General features: G+C 42.1%; 1 protein-coding gene across 2 annotated transcripts in view; it reads left to right on the forward strand.

Moving 5' to 3' along the window:
• The window catches only part of MAP1A (microtubule associated protein 1A), a 68,280-nt gene that overhangs the window by 5,545 nt on the left and 49,204 nt on the right, over window positions 1–13,531 (forward strand). The window lies entirely within an intron of this gene.

The following is a 13,531-nucleotide window of genomic DNA, read 5'->3' on the forward strand; positions in this document are numbered from 1 at the left end:
AATCCCTTTTTTGAAGGCCTATTCCCCCTTCTGTCACGGCTGTGGCCTTGTGGTTCTGTAGGTGAACAAGACCTAAAAGTTGACTTAATCTTGCAACCATGTCTCCATTTGTGTATGGCAGGACAGCTCTAACTCTGGAGCAATGTAACTGGAACCTGAAGCATTACCTTGATTCAGGCTGTAAAGTAGGAAATTGAATTAGACTATGACCATCTGTAAAGTATGGCAGGAGTTTATTAAACATCTAAAAACGCTACCTCTCTCCTCCCCAGAAGTGATTTCTGTGAGAGTCCTGTAAGCTTCCATGAAACCTCCTGCGGTCTCTTCACTCAGGTCTAATCTGTAAAATGTGAGATGTTAGTCACAGACACACAGAATCTTAGTGGTTGGAAGGGACCTTTGAGATCGAGTCCAACCACATAAAAAACCCACACAAAAAAAGCACCCACCAACTAAACTCCACACCCACAACTCCACACACAACACCCCACCACAAACCAATAATCTTGGGCACTAGAGCATGCCCTGAAGAGCCATGTCTACACGTTTCTTAAATACCTCCAGGGATGGTGACTCCACCACCTCCCTGGGCAGGTTGTTCCAGTGCTTGACCACTCTTTCAGTAAAGTAATTCTTCCTAATATCTAATCTAAATCTCCCTTGCCGCAGCTTCATACCATTTCCTCTGGTCCTGTCGTTATTCCCTTGGGAGAAGAGGCCAACCCCTGCCTCTCTACAGTTTTCCTTCAGGGAGTTGTAGAGGGCAATGAGGTCTCCCCTCAGCCTCATCTTCTCCAAACTAAACATGCCGAGTTCCCTCAACCTCTCCTCATAGGACTTGTTCTCCAGACCCCTCACCAGCTTGGTGGCTCTCCTCTGGACACGCTCCAGCACTTCAATGTCTTTCCTGTAGTGAGGGGCCCAAAACTGAACACAGTACTCGAGGTGAGGCCTCACCAGTGCCGAGTACAGAGGTACCATCACTTCCCTACTCCTGCTGGCCACGCTATTCCTGATACAAGCCAGGATGCTGTTGGCCTTCTCGGCCACCTGGGCACACTGCTGGCTCATGTTAAGTTGGCTGTCCACTAACACTCCCAGGTCCTTTTCTGCTGGGCAGCTTTCCAGCCACTCAGCCCCAAGCCGTTAGTCATGTGGCCTAAAGGATTGTAGGTTCTTGCTATTCATCCACTGCGATCTTAAGGACTCAGGTTCTTATTGCTAACACTGCATTTGTAAGATAATGGCTAGGCTAACATTAATCTGTTTAATAAAGTGCTGTGCTGTCACTGGACCTGAAAAACCCTTGCTTTATCACACTAGGGTCTAAAGATCCTGACCTGTTTTCCCAATTGTACTTAGCATTAGATGGGCATGTGATAAGAAGTGTTCAATATTTGCTCAGGAAAGAGCTAAGGCATGAATAGGATTCCAGTAACACGAACAATTCTATGGTCTGTTTGCATACTTCACTGACAAACTTGCTGATCGGTAGCTGTAATTTTCTCCTCTACTTAGAAATACAGATTAATTGTTATAATCATGCTTTAATTTGACAGATATTGGTCTCACAAATAAACAACAGAACAATGGCCTGCCACTCTAGTAGAAAAGTTTGTGATCTGTAAGTCTGTTTTCTATCTTCTGACCGTGCAAGGTGGGGAACTGATATCTGTTTTCCTTTCTACATAATGGTTCTAGTGCCACAGTGCAGACTAAGTGGCCATAGCTATCTGCAGGATCTGGCAGAGCTGAAGAAACACATATGTTAATGCTCTTCCTTGATGTAGGGATTTCACGTGTTGCTGTGTATTAACCAATGTGCGATGGAGAAAGTTCTGGATTTGGCTCAGTCAAATTGTTCCTTAAGATTCTGGTGCTGCTGTTCTTCAGTAACACTGTGGAGAAACAGTGACGGTTTAGACGCCGATGGGATGCACTCTGCATTCCAGGACAATTCCCAGCTTCTCCTGGAGGAACTCGCCTTTGCCCTGCCCTGGACCAGTCTGTCCCTGTGTCTCTTCAACCAAATGTTTGTTACCTGGGGTCAAGTGCAATTGTAGTTCATCCTATAGCAAATATGGATGCAGGATATATTGAAGAATAGTCTCTATCTGTGGCTTCTTGAGGTGCTGCAAGTCAGATTGGGTTTTGTTTACGCAGGTGTAGCTCTTGCAGTGTAAGACATTTCCCAGATACTGTTATCTCTTCAAAAGTGATATACCAAATAAGCTATTTTCTATCAAATTTAGTAATCTAATCTGAGGGAGGCTGCTCTCCTGTACTGCTGTAAAAGCAACTGCTGGCATGGATTCCGAACCCCAGTGAGTATGAACAGCACTATATCGTAGCTGCGATGAGTTAGTTACGACTTGGGCAACAGCTGCAGAAGTGCTAATGGTGTTGGTCAGTTGGAGCAGCGCAGGCAAGCTTTGACTGCTGCACTGTCTGAAAAGGCTGGGTTTTCTGTCCTAACTTACACCTCTTATTTACACAGGGATCCCCCAAACAGACAAGGCTCTAAGCCCCTCAGCAGGTCTTGCCTTTGTGCCTGAGTCTGTCCTGTGGGTCTGTTCAGTAAAGGTATCCTTATGCTTCCGGATGGTTCGATGTGGCTATTTGGACAAGTCTCTTTCCAGATGCGCTTGTTTTCTGGAAGATGATGGAGGCAGTTTGTGTAACAGAATAATGTTTTCAGTAGTTCAATAGCTTTGTAAGCTGCCTGATTGAGGAGAGTCAGGGAGAGAAGTGGGTGGTGGTGAGCTTTTCCTTAGGAAAAGACAGTGTGACTTAGAGCTATTGCAGTCTCTCTGCTAGCAGTGGCTAATACTGCTAAAACCTCTTACCATGCTGCTTTTTGGATGTTGTGGTATCACTAAGGATCATAATCATGTTAAACAGTTTGGGGTGACTCTCTTTGTAGGGCAAACTCACCTCATCTTAGGTCAGCTGATTTCACTAAAGGAGTTGAAATTGTCTGTAGAGACTTGATCCTGAATTGGAGGCTTGCAGCTTAATGTGGTACAAGATATGCTGCCATTCTTCCTCAGAGACCCTCCCCATCTTTACACATCTGCAGGATTTCCTGTGGGCCTACCCATTCCCGCTAACTCTGCACAGCATCTACACAAAAGCTCTAGTACTTTTTTAGGAAAGGAAAAGCATAGCTGGCACTCAGCTGTTCCTGCTTCTGGTGTGGTCAGTGGTGTAGATGTGAGATATTCTGTCCTGGTAATCTATGGAACGTGGATTGGTCTTTTGAACAGATCAGTTACTATAGATAGCTGTTTGGTTTGTGGCAAGTTTGTACAGCCGGCATATGTAATTTCTCTAACAGAGTCCCCTGGCAGCACGTAAGGCAAGAACAGCCAGGTAGAGACAGGCTTTGGGATTACAAAGGTTTAGAGAGCAGGTTTGAATCAAACTAGATATTTGCATGTTCCTGTTGACTGATTCGGTTAGCATGGATCTTGAAATGCAGCAAGATGATCCCTCAGAAAGGGTCTATCCATGGACTCAAGAATACTGAAGCAAAAGGAATAAGCATGCGAATAACGGCCACAATTTAAAATGTATTAAGCAGTGGTCTAGAGCTGCAGAAAATGATGACAGTCCATACAGCTGAAGACTGCAGCAAGAGATAGTGTAGCTTAGAGATGAATGCTGAGGGTTTAAACTGAGGAGTTATGCTATAATCCCATTATTTACTTGATGGTGGTGGATCTTGAGTAGGCGGAGGGCATGGGAAAGACTGCTACCAGAGAAATTTCAGGTCACAACTGATAATATAATCTAGAAGAAGCTCTAAATGTAAACTGGGAACAGTCTTGACTGAATTCCATATGTGCCGTCAGACCATACCCTTTGGAAGATAGCTGCAGTCTCAACAAATGTTCTTCTAGCTATGCTGGTTCTGCTTGAGCAGCTATTCTATACTGATTACTTTCATGGTTAAGAATCTTTATAATTTATTTTCTAACTTCTGTTGCAACTTGTATATCCTGTAACAGCCCTACGAAGATGTGTGTTCATTGCCATTCTACTCCAGATGGACATACATAGAACTAGAAACTCTTTAACAGTAGGAGTTGTTCTGCTCTATACGCTGTAGATGCCCTCTTCTTCCTGCTGTGTGCGTAGAGAAGCATGGCTGCAACTGATTTTCCTCTTAGTATTCATAGCTTGGTGTTAGCTCCTCTGAGCAGAAGGCTGTCCTAGGGATCTCCTGAAATCCCTTCCAGTTAATGTTTTTATGGTTCCATACCGCTTGAAAGATCCCAGTCTACCTTGTGTGTGGGAGTGTGTCTCCATACTGGTATGCTCAGCAGTGTATCTGGACGATAAAACTATTATTTTCAGATGTGCATTAATCTCAGAATATCATTCCTTTAATGGTTAATGTTTGCACTCTGTGATTAGGGAAAAGTCAGCTGGAGCGCAGCAGTTACTTTCAAGCCAAAGTGGTTCTTTGACCTTCTATTTAATGCAAAAGGCTTCTCGCTCTACAGACTTGTAACAGCCAGTAAAAGTTTGACACCACTGGCAATAACCAAAAGGTGAAGGCTGGTAATACAATATGACTAAGTAAAGCAGTCTAACAGAATATTCCAAGGCTTTCCTACCTGCAATTTCTGACTTGGTTACAGTAGTTATTCCCAAACTGTATTTGTGTTATGTTAATGCTTAGTGTTTGAAGCTGAAATCAAAATGTAACTGCAATATTGTGTGGGAGCAGACGGCACAGTTATCCTTCTGACAAGTTTTTAGTCTGTTTAGAGATGACGAGGAACAAATGAATCTCAAATGTGCTACAAACGAGAGGAGAAAAGATGCGGACGGAGCTGGTAATGGTGAGGTGGTCATACCTAATGCACCTCATGGAAGTTGATTTGTTGGGGTCTCTTTTTTTCTACACTGACTTGCTGGCTCTTTTCTGAGTATCACAAACATTGTGACTCTTGCTGTATGGAAGACCTTGCATGACAAACTTTGTATGTGTTATGGAGAATCTGGAAGCTGGTAAATGGTCTGAAGGAGGGAGAGGGTGATGTGATGAGAAAAATGAACAGAAGTGTCAAACTAATTCCGGGTGAACTACTGGAGGCTTGTGTGCTCTTACATGGCAAGGGCAGCCCCATGTCCACTCTTGCACAGTTGTCAATACCCACCGGCTGCCGCAGTAGTTTAAGATCATGTACAGTGTCTCCTTGTGCTGGATGTTAATATTTCCTTACAGCTGAGAGGGACTGTCTCTTTTCAAAAAAAAAAATGATGTGGTACAAGGTGTAATGCTCAAAATAACTTCTCAGCACAGGGAAGTATGCTTTCTGATACCTATTGGTTTTGATGCTCAGGGAAAACAGCTGCTTTTTCTGAAAACAGTTCTCTACACAAATATTAGCAGCTACTTTCAGCCCAACTAGGGGATTTTAAGTAGCTCAACAGCCGTCCCAGTGATCTTTCCTCTCATCGTACTGTGTAGTAGTCTTCAGAAAACTTTTTATAAATAACTAATGACATAATTGAAAATCAAGCAATTAAAAACAACATTCAGGTTGAACTTGATGGAACAAATGCTTGAAATAATGAAACATTGATGAGCTACTTTTCTTGCCTCTGTAAAAGGGTTATCAGAAATATTAAACACTTTCAAGTATCAGCTTGCAGGTTTCTTTGCAAACGTAGTGTTGTGTGCTGAAAGCCAGCAGGGTTTGTATAACAGTCTAATAACAAGCTGCCTTGCAGGCAGATGGCCTTCAGGCTCTGAAGCCTTCCATATTCGACCTAATACACACGCTCCACATCCTACCGATGCCTTTGTTTTACATTTAATGACAATTGAGGTTACAGATATCTGCCACAGCTCACTTAGGATGTAGCAAGGTTGCATTATAGTTCCTGAAGGCAGCTCTCTTTTTTTGGATGAGTACTCCTGGAATGCTATCAACTCGAGCTCGGAGAAGAAGAATCTGGTTTTATTGCCTCTCTAGAATTTATGGTCAGCTACAAAGAGGATGGAGGCTTTCTGTTCATAAGGGGCAATAGCTGCAAGTTGCATTGGGAGAGCTTTCAACTCAAGGTAAGAAAGAAATTCTATTACTGTGAGAACAGTCACAGAACAACCTCCCCAGGGACACGGTAGAGTCCGCATCACCAGAGGTTTTCAAGATGTGATTGGACAGGGTGCTGGGTAATATCATGTGTGCTCCTTTTCCCATGAAAAGTTGGATGAGGTGATCTTTTGAGGTCCCTCCCAACCCACGCTGTTCTGTGCTTCTAAGGATTTAACTTTGCAACAGTTAAAGAACGAAGAGTTTTACTAGTGGCACAAATAAGGTTGTGTGAGGTTACAAACCTGCTAAGAAGCAAAGGCAAATGCACGAGTCCACTACAAACATCTTAGTCTCAAAGTCTGAATTTGATCCTCCTTTTACAGTAACAAATATCTCATAGTTTAATGTTTTTACTTGTACAAGTGACTTCTTGGAACTTGGAATGGCTTTGAGTGTCAGTTTGTGCCATATAGTTTTTTCCACTGCACTGCTTAGCTAGTTTTCAGTGATTAATCTCAAGAGCATGGCAATAAAAAAACCCCTGCCTTGTTTATTCAAATTATAGCTCCCAGATTGCGCAGATGACAAGTTTGTGTGTTCAAGCAAAAGGTGTTCTAGACCAATTGCTTGTGAAAATTATATTACAGTGAACATGCGTGTTCCCCACAGCTGTGGCCTCTTCCTAGAGAGACTGCTGTAACATAGATCATCCAGTGATGGATTTTTTTCAGCTCCTGGATGTTAGTAAAAGGACTACTATTTTCTAAACTTGCATGTTTAGGTAATAAAAAAGTCAGTGGTTAATACTGTTTTTTTTTTTCACAGATGCAATAATGGTTCTTTAGACTTTTAGATGTGATTTCTAGTCCTTGAGCAATTAACTTTCCTGCACCATTTGTCTGCCAACATACTTCTGACCAGAGAAATATAAAAGCAAACACTTGTCACCTTCTGTGCTTTTTCCTTACATGTTTGAGGGCTGTATTTGCTCTCATAGTAACAATGCTGAGTGTGACCTCAAAGATTATGTGAACTGCGGCCTCCCAAAATACAGTTTCCCATGCTGTAAGTGCAGCCTGTGTTTCTTGCTGCTACGGTGTGGCTGCAGCAATCCCAAGCGTTGCTCTTTTCAGCTGACTTTTGTCACAAACAGCTTTAAAGATCGGCTCTGTGGGACTTGAAAGCACCACCAGTTAGACATCCTTTAATCAGTTACTTGTGTGTTCTGTAAGAATATGCATTCTGTAAGGATGCTGTAGGTCAGGGTAGGTGGTTGTGCGGGTTCAAGCAAAAGGTGCACCCAGCACAGTGACAAAAAATGGATGTGTAGGCAGTAGTGTAAGATGAGCACATAAAATACTTCCTCCTTGTACTGTCCTAGCTCATATCTCTTTCCAGCTCATGGAGAGCTATATTTTCTGTGTGTTTAGTAACACTCAGCACTCTTCAACTTCCACAACGTTTTCCAGTCTTCCCCTACTAGAAGCAAAAAAAAAAATCTGTCAAGGAGTTGAACAGTTCAGTGACATGTTGCCGGAAGAAATCTGCAACCTCTTCTCATTGCCTTGGATTCTCATTCCTGTCTGTTCTTTTTGATCTACCCTCCTACGCTGGACAATTCCTGTCTAGTCTAATTGTGTTATAGGTTTGGCATATTTGCCTTCTCATTATTTCTTCAGGTTGAAGAGGCCTGGTTTACCTAATGGTTCCTTATAGGGAAGCTATTCCATACCTTTTATCTTTCTTGTTTTATTAATGTCTTCTGGAACTACCTCTTTGAGATGCTGGGATCAGAAGTGTGTAGTGTTCAAAGCGGGGTAGAGCTATGTATTTATACAGTATCACAATATTTTTTCTTTTTCTGATTTCTAACGTATCTATTCACTTTCTGACTGCTGCTGAGCAGGGAGCTGACTCCTGAATAGAGCTATGACTATCATAACCTCAAGATCTCTCCCTAGTGCTAGCAGTTAGCCCTAGTTACTCTAGTTAGTGTCATTTTAAGTGTGATTTACACTGATAAATAAAATGGTAAATAAAACTCAGCATTGTGAAGTCTCCCTCAGTAGTTCATCCTCAGCCATGCTAATAACTTGGTGTTATGCATAAGCTTTGCCACCAGTCTGCTTTCCTCCTTTTCAGGTTGTTTATGAATAGGGTGAACAGCACAAGTCCTGGTATAGGCTGTATGACATGCCTTATGAAATAATAATTACACTATATCAATACAACCTTTGAGGTTTTGACAAGCTTATTTGGTTTTTATTAAGAAGTAGGGTCATATTTTCTGTAATGTCATGCTGATTGGCATTCATTTTGTATTCTATTTGGATTTTTACTGCTGCTGGGTTTTCCAGTCTTTTAGGACTTAAATGCCAGAGCACTGGAGCTCAGATTGGAAGCTGAAAGCTTCTTAGTCAATCTCTTGGATCTTGTACAGACATTACGGGTTTGTATAGATGTAGTCTGATTGCTGCATTCTCCCACTACCATTACTGTTAAAACACAAATAATTTCATTGTCTCTAAAATATATTCTTCATTTATTCCAAATACATAACAGAAATACTTACTGAATATTTCTGGGTCTATTTGACTTGCAGGGCTGTTTAAAAACAAGAGATAGCACAAAAGCAAAAACTTGTAAGATCATGTATAAAACTTTATTTCAACATGCTGATTTTACCATCTTTAACAGAATTTTTTAATGCCAAGAGAGCTCCTCTGGAAACTACATATCTTCAGAGTTCTTTTTGATAATATTGGGCTGCATTTTATGTATTTGAAGCCAGCATACTGAACCTTCTTTGGTAGGCCACACTAGGAAGGTAACAGGATTAATCTTTGTTTTCCTCTTGTGTATTTCAAAATATTCCTTTGTTTATAACACATACATTATGGTTCTGCCTGCGATACCCAAAAAGCTATTGGGTGAGGATAAGAAACCAGAGCTCCAATTAGCTGTCTTGCGCTTCAGCTAAGCAGAGGTTAATTTAATTCTTGCTTTCATGCTGTTCTGTCCAAATGTTGAGTACTGACTGAAGGGGCAAATGACACTTCTCTCCCTCCAAAATTAACGTAAGCATTAAACCAACCCTCTGCAACTGACACTTCTGTGTATGGGTTATAAATCTGAAACTGCTGAGGGTTCAGTAAAATCATATGGGATCTACCCTTGTGAAGCATCATTCCTATCAAAGAAAATTTTTTTCATAGATGCTCTGGTTCTCTTCTGCTGCCTGGTAAGGTGAAAATCCTGTTCAGCTTTTAAAAAGTGAATAAGATGAAAGGAAATGCCTTAGTGAATCAGAAAGTGGTCTGTCTAGCCCAATATTCTGTCTCCAGGAGTAGCAACAAGAGATGCAGTTCAGGGAAGCACGTGAGCCTAACTGCTTTCGATTGTCCTTTTTCCTCCTCACAGGTCCCTCACTTTTTTTTTTTCTAAGCTCCTTTCTAAATTGAAGAGTTCTGGACTTCTAAGACTCTTATGATAATGCCACTGTTCAAACCTCTTAATCATTTTGATTATCTAAGCTAAAGCTGAATCGATAGGCACAACACTGTTATCTTCATAAGCAGCAACAGCATGCAGTGCTATCCTAGATCATCTTTCACCCTCATAAAGATAATAGAGTTCATGAAACTGTACTTCTAAAGAATGGAAAACGCACATCACCCCCGGACAAGGTCAGTCACATAAGAACTTTAGCAAAATAGTCCCTATTTTAATGAATACTCAGTGTTACTGCCTGTCTATAATTGTGGATCCTATTTACGGTAGAGTACTTATATGACTTCTTGTACTTCTTGAAAATAATTATAAGATTTTCAATTCTCATTCTTTGCTGTTGTTCACGAGTGACATCACCACAAAATAAACCTTTCTACCTGCACTCCAGACTTCAGCATCCCCTGGAATCTGACCGGCTTCCATAAAATTTGGCTGGGGTCAGAGCACGGCCGGCCAGAGTCAGGAAAGCTGATGTGGCTGCTGGGACTCAGCGTTTGAGTATGTGGAGCAGCGTCTCTTGTGACCTTGGTGAGCAACCAGTTCCATTGTTCTGACAAGTCAGGCATTTCAAGGGTTGCACACACTGTTTTTAGCACCTTATGTAAGATAATTTTTTTCCCCTAGCAGACACCTGCCATCTTTTAGCGTGTAACCCATTTTAATTCTTCCTATTTTTTGCTTAGAATAGCATTTTCTCTTCTTTCATTGACTAGCTGGCCTTATTCTCTTATCTCTACTTTTCTGATAAGCTGTTTGTCTGTCTTTTTTTTTTTTTAAATAAGTGTTCAATAGCTCTGAGTGAACAGTTAAAAACAACAACAAAAAAAACTGGGCATGTACTTCCACTCAATGCCAGCAGAAAAAACAACAAAGGCTGTTGAATTTACCATTTTCTCAATCTTATAAAACTAGCAGCTTTCAGTCACTGGATAACAGATGCAGAACAGTTTTTTAAACAGTGCTCTGATAACTATTTAATGTTGTCCATTACAGTGGTTGCACACAGAATAACTTGGGGGTGGGTGAGTTAGGGATTTGGTGTGTGTTTGAGTTTTTGTTTTTGGCTTTTTGTGTGTGTGACAGTGACATTTCTTTAACTTGACAAAGGCAGCATTCTCTTGGTGGCCACGTGCGTTGTAAGCACGGCAGCTGCAGTGACAGAGCGACCTCCTCAATAAGACTAGTTCTAAAAGACACGTCTTTTGGAGTCTTCATGTTGTTCCATGTTTTAACAGAAATGTTGAAACTAGAGATACTTACTATGAGCTAATACAAGCTTTGGGCGACTTCTTCTTATGAATGTTCTAGAACCAGTTATATTATTGGTAACAAAAGCCTTGTTAATGTATCATTAGTGCATCATTATTTCACTGTGGCTCTGGACACTTTACTCCTCTAGTGTCCCTGGCTTCAGTGGCTTAGAGTAGCTTTACAGTCTTTGTCAACTGGACCTTGCTAAGACAAACAAGATGAGCAAAGGGGAAGGCGGATTAAGTAGGAAAATAATCTTTAACATGTGACAGTTCCAACAGCTGTGTGTAATTTTCTGACAGACTTCTTGGTTTGTTTCCCTCTACCCTGCTATGAGTGCAGTTCCCCAACTCTTTCTTTGCTTTTAAAGAGTCCCAAGTATTTGCGTGGGCTCGAGGAGGGAGTCCCTGACCAGCTGCTCTCAATTCCTGTTTACCCAACTTGGAGGTCAGTGTCTCGGGGTGCTCCAATGCCGGCTGCTGTCTGGGGCTGTGGCTCTGGGGCTGAGTCGTGACCGTGTGAGAGCCCATGGAGGCATCTGGGATGGGTTGGCCATTGGTCCTGCAGACTTCCCATGGCGGTTTCACAAGGTGAAGGAAAGCCCCTTCCCCGAGAGCCCGCAGATGCCCACTGTCTTGTGGCTCTGGTGCAGAGCAGCTGGTGACATCCAAGTGCTGATGCCCGGGAATGAGGCCAGCCGTTGGCCTCCCATGCAGGTGCAGGAGGCGCAGACGCACCCCGGAGCTGGTGGCACCTCTGCATGTGTGGGGACAACACCGTCCTGCTGCCTCCAGCCCAGGCAAAGGAGCCCATCAGAGTCCCCCCAGGGGATCATGCCTGGGACTTTAGCTGCTATTTCAGGGAATAAATTCTTCCACTAGGTGCAGATTCAGAAGAGTGAAAAACACTGTGGAAGGAGCCTGTTAATCCTATTTTGCAGTGAGATTAATTGTTGTCATGTGCTATTGTAATTTTAATGCCATAATTCCTACCTCCTTAGAAAACAGATGTCTCTCAGCCTGACTGGCTCTGCTCCAGGATTTTGTCTTGCCCTGTTAACCGTGGCTTCGCTAGAACACACGCCACTTTACTCCCTCTGTAAGAACTCAAAATTGCAGACTGGAGGCACTGTTTTCCTTTCCTGATCTGGTGTTGCTTCTTTCCTAGGGAATCTGAGATGCCAGGCTTCCTATTTGATACTGAGAAATTATAATAGTCTTTGTGCTAGAAAATCATGAATTATGAGGTGAAGTTAACAGGGATCATTAAGGGCTTGTGTCTAGAGGCATCTTTCTTTTGAAGTACCAGCTTGTTTTTGCTGTAGTCTGTGTATTGGAATGCCTTGCTGCTTGATTTGGAAACTTCAGAGGATTGTGTGCAAAAGCAATCAAATTTTCCGGATTCCTTGCTCAGGTGGATGTGCTACTGCAGAGGATCTACACCAGATCCCTATTCCATCTGTAATTTTTTTAGGTTTTGCTTTATCATAGAATCATAGAATGTGTTGGGTTGGAAGGGACCTTTAAAGGCCATCTAGTCCAACCGCCCTGCAGTAGCAGGGACATCTTTAACTGGATCAGGTTGCTCAGAGCCTCATCCAGCCTGGCCTTGGATGTCTCCAGGGATGGGGCCTCCACCACCCCTCTGGGCAACCTGTTATCCTGCTAGCCTGTATGAAGCAGTAATGGAATAAATGAGTCAATTCCTGCATTCAGCCTTTGGAAGACTAAGAGCACTGCAAAGAAACAAAATTCACTGCCTGAAGACAGTCTCCTATTTTTATTTTAAACTGAACAAATGTTAAACTATGGTTTGTGTTTGGTTTTTTTGGGGGTGTTATGATTTTTGTGTTATACAGACTTTTTAAGGTGAGGCATTGCTTTTTATTTGAATGCATCAGGTTGCAAGTAGTCTGCTATTAACAATGGGTAATTAGTTTCAGTGGTTAATTACCTGTAGTTAAAACTGTGCCCTCCCTTCTAGGTTAAATTTGTTTATTGTGGCTTCTAGCCACTATATTGCATTCTGCCTGTATCTACGAGGTCTGAGTTCTCTTCTGGAAGAATTCTTACTACCTGTAGCTGTCTCTTCTCACCTCATAATGCATTCTGTTGCATAAATCGGATTAATTTTGGGTGTTTTGACTCAAACAATGCTTGTAACTGTGTTAGGATCTCTTCAGTTTTAGAATCTTAGAACCTGCCTTTCAAAAACTAAAACCCTAGGCCAAAAAAAACCCAAACCCAACAAAAAAACCTCAGTAGCCTGCAGTACATCCACGGCTGCCTCTCTACACTGAGCTGACCTCATGCGTGCTGTTCTCAGCTGTGAAGCTACTGTTTTCTAAAACATAACCGACACTGCAGAAGTATGCTGTAAACTTCCTGCTCTTGTCTGTAGTGTGTCTACTCAAGTAGACACATCAATGATTTTGGTACTAATCATGAGTTTCAGTTAACAATTAGCATATTTTCTTGCAGGTAATCGGTTCCTTGATAACAAGTTAGGAGATTCCCCTGAAATATCTTGAAAGCTGTCCGTCACTTAAAACTGATTTTAACCTTCCCAATATAATAAACTATCAGTCTTCTAGGATGTGGAACTGTTCTCTTTCCTTCTGCCTGACAATGCAAATGCATCAGACCTGCCCTTGGCTGCCTGAACCCATAGAACTGTGAGTCATAGTCCAGATCTTGGTTCTTGCTTCAGGATGGCTG

The sequence above is a fragment of the Larus michahellis genome, chromosome 9 (genome assembly GCF_964199755.1).
Source record: "Larus michahellis chromosome 9, bLarMic1.1, whole genome shotgun sequence".
NCBI classification, from domain to species: Eukaryota; Metazoa; Chordata; class Aves; order Charadriiformes; family Laridae; genus Larus; species Larus michahellis.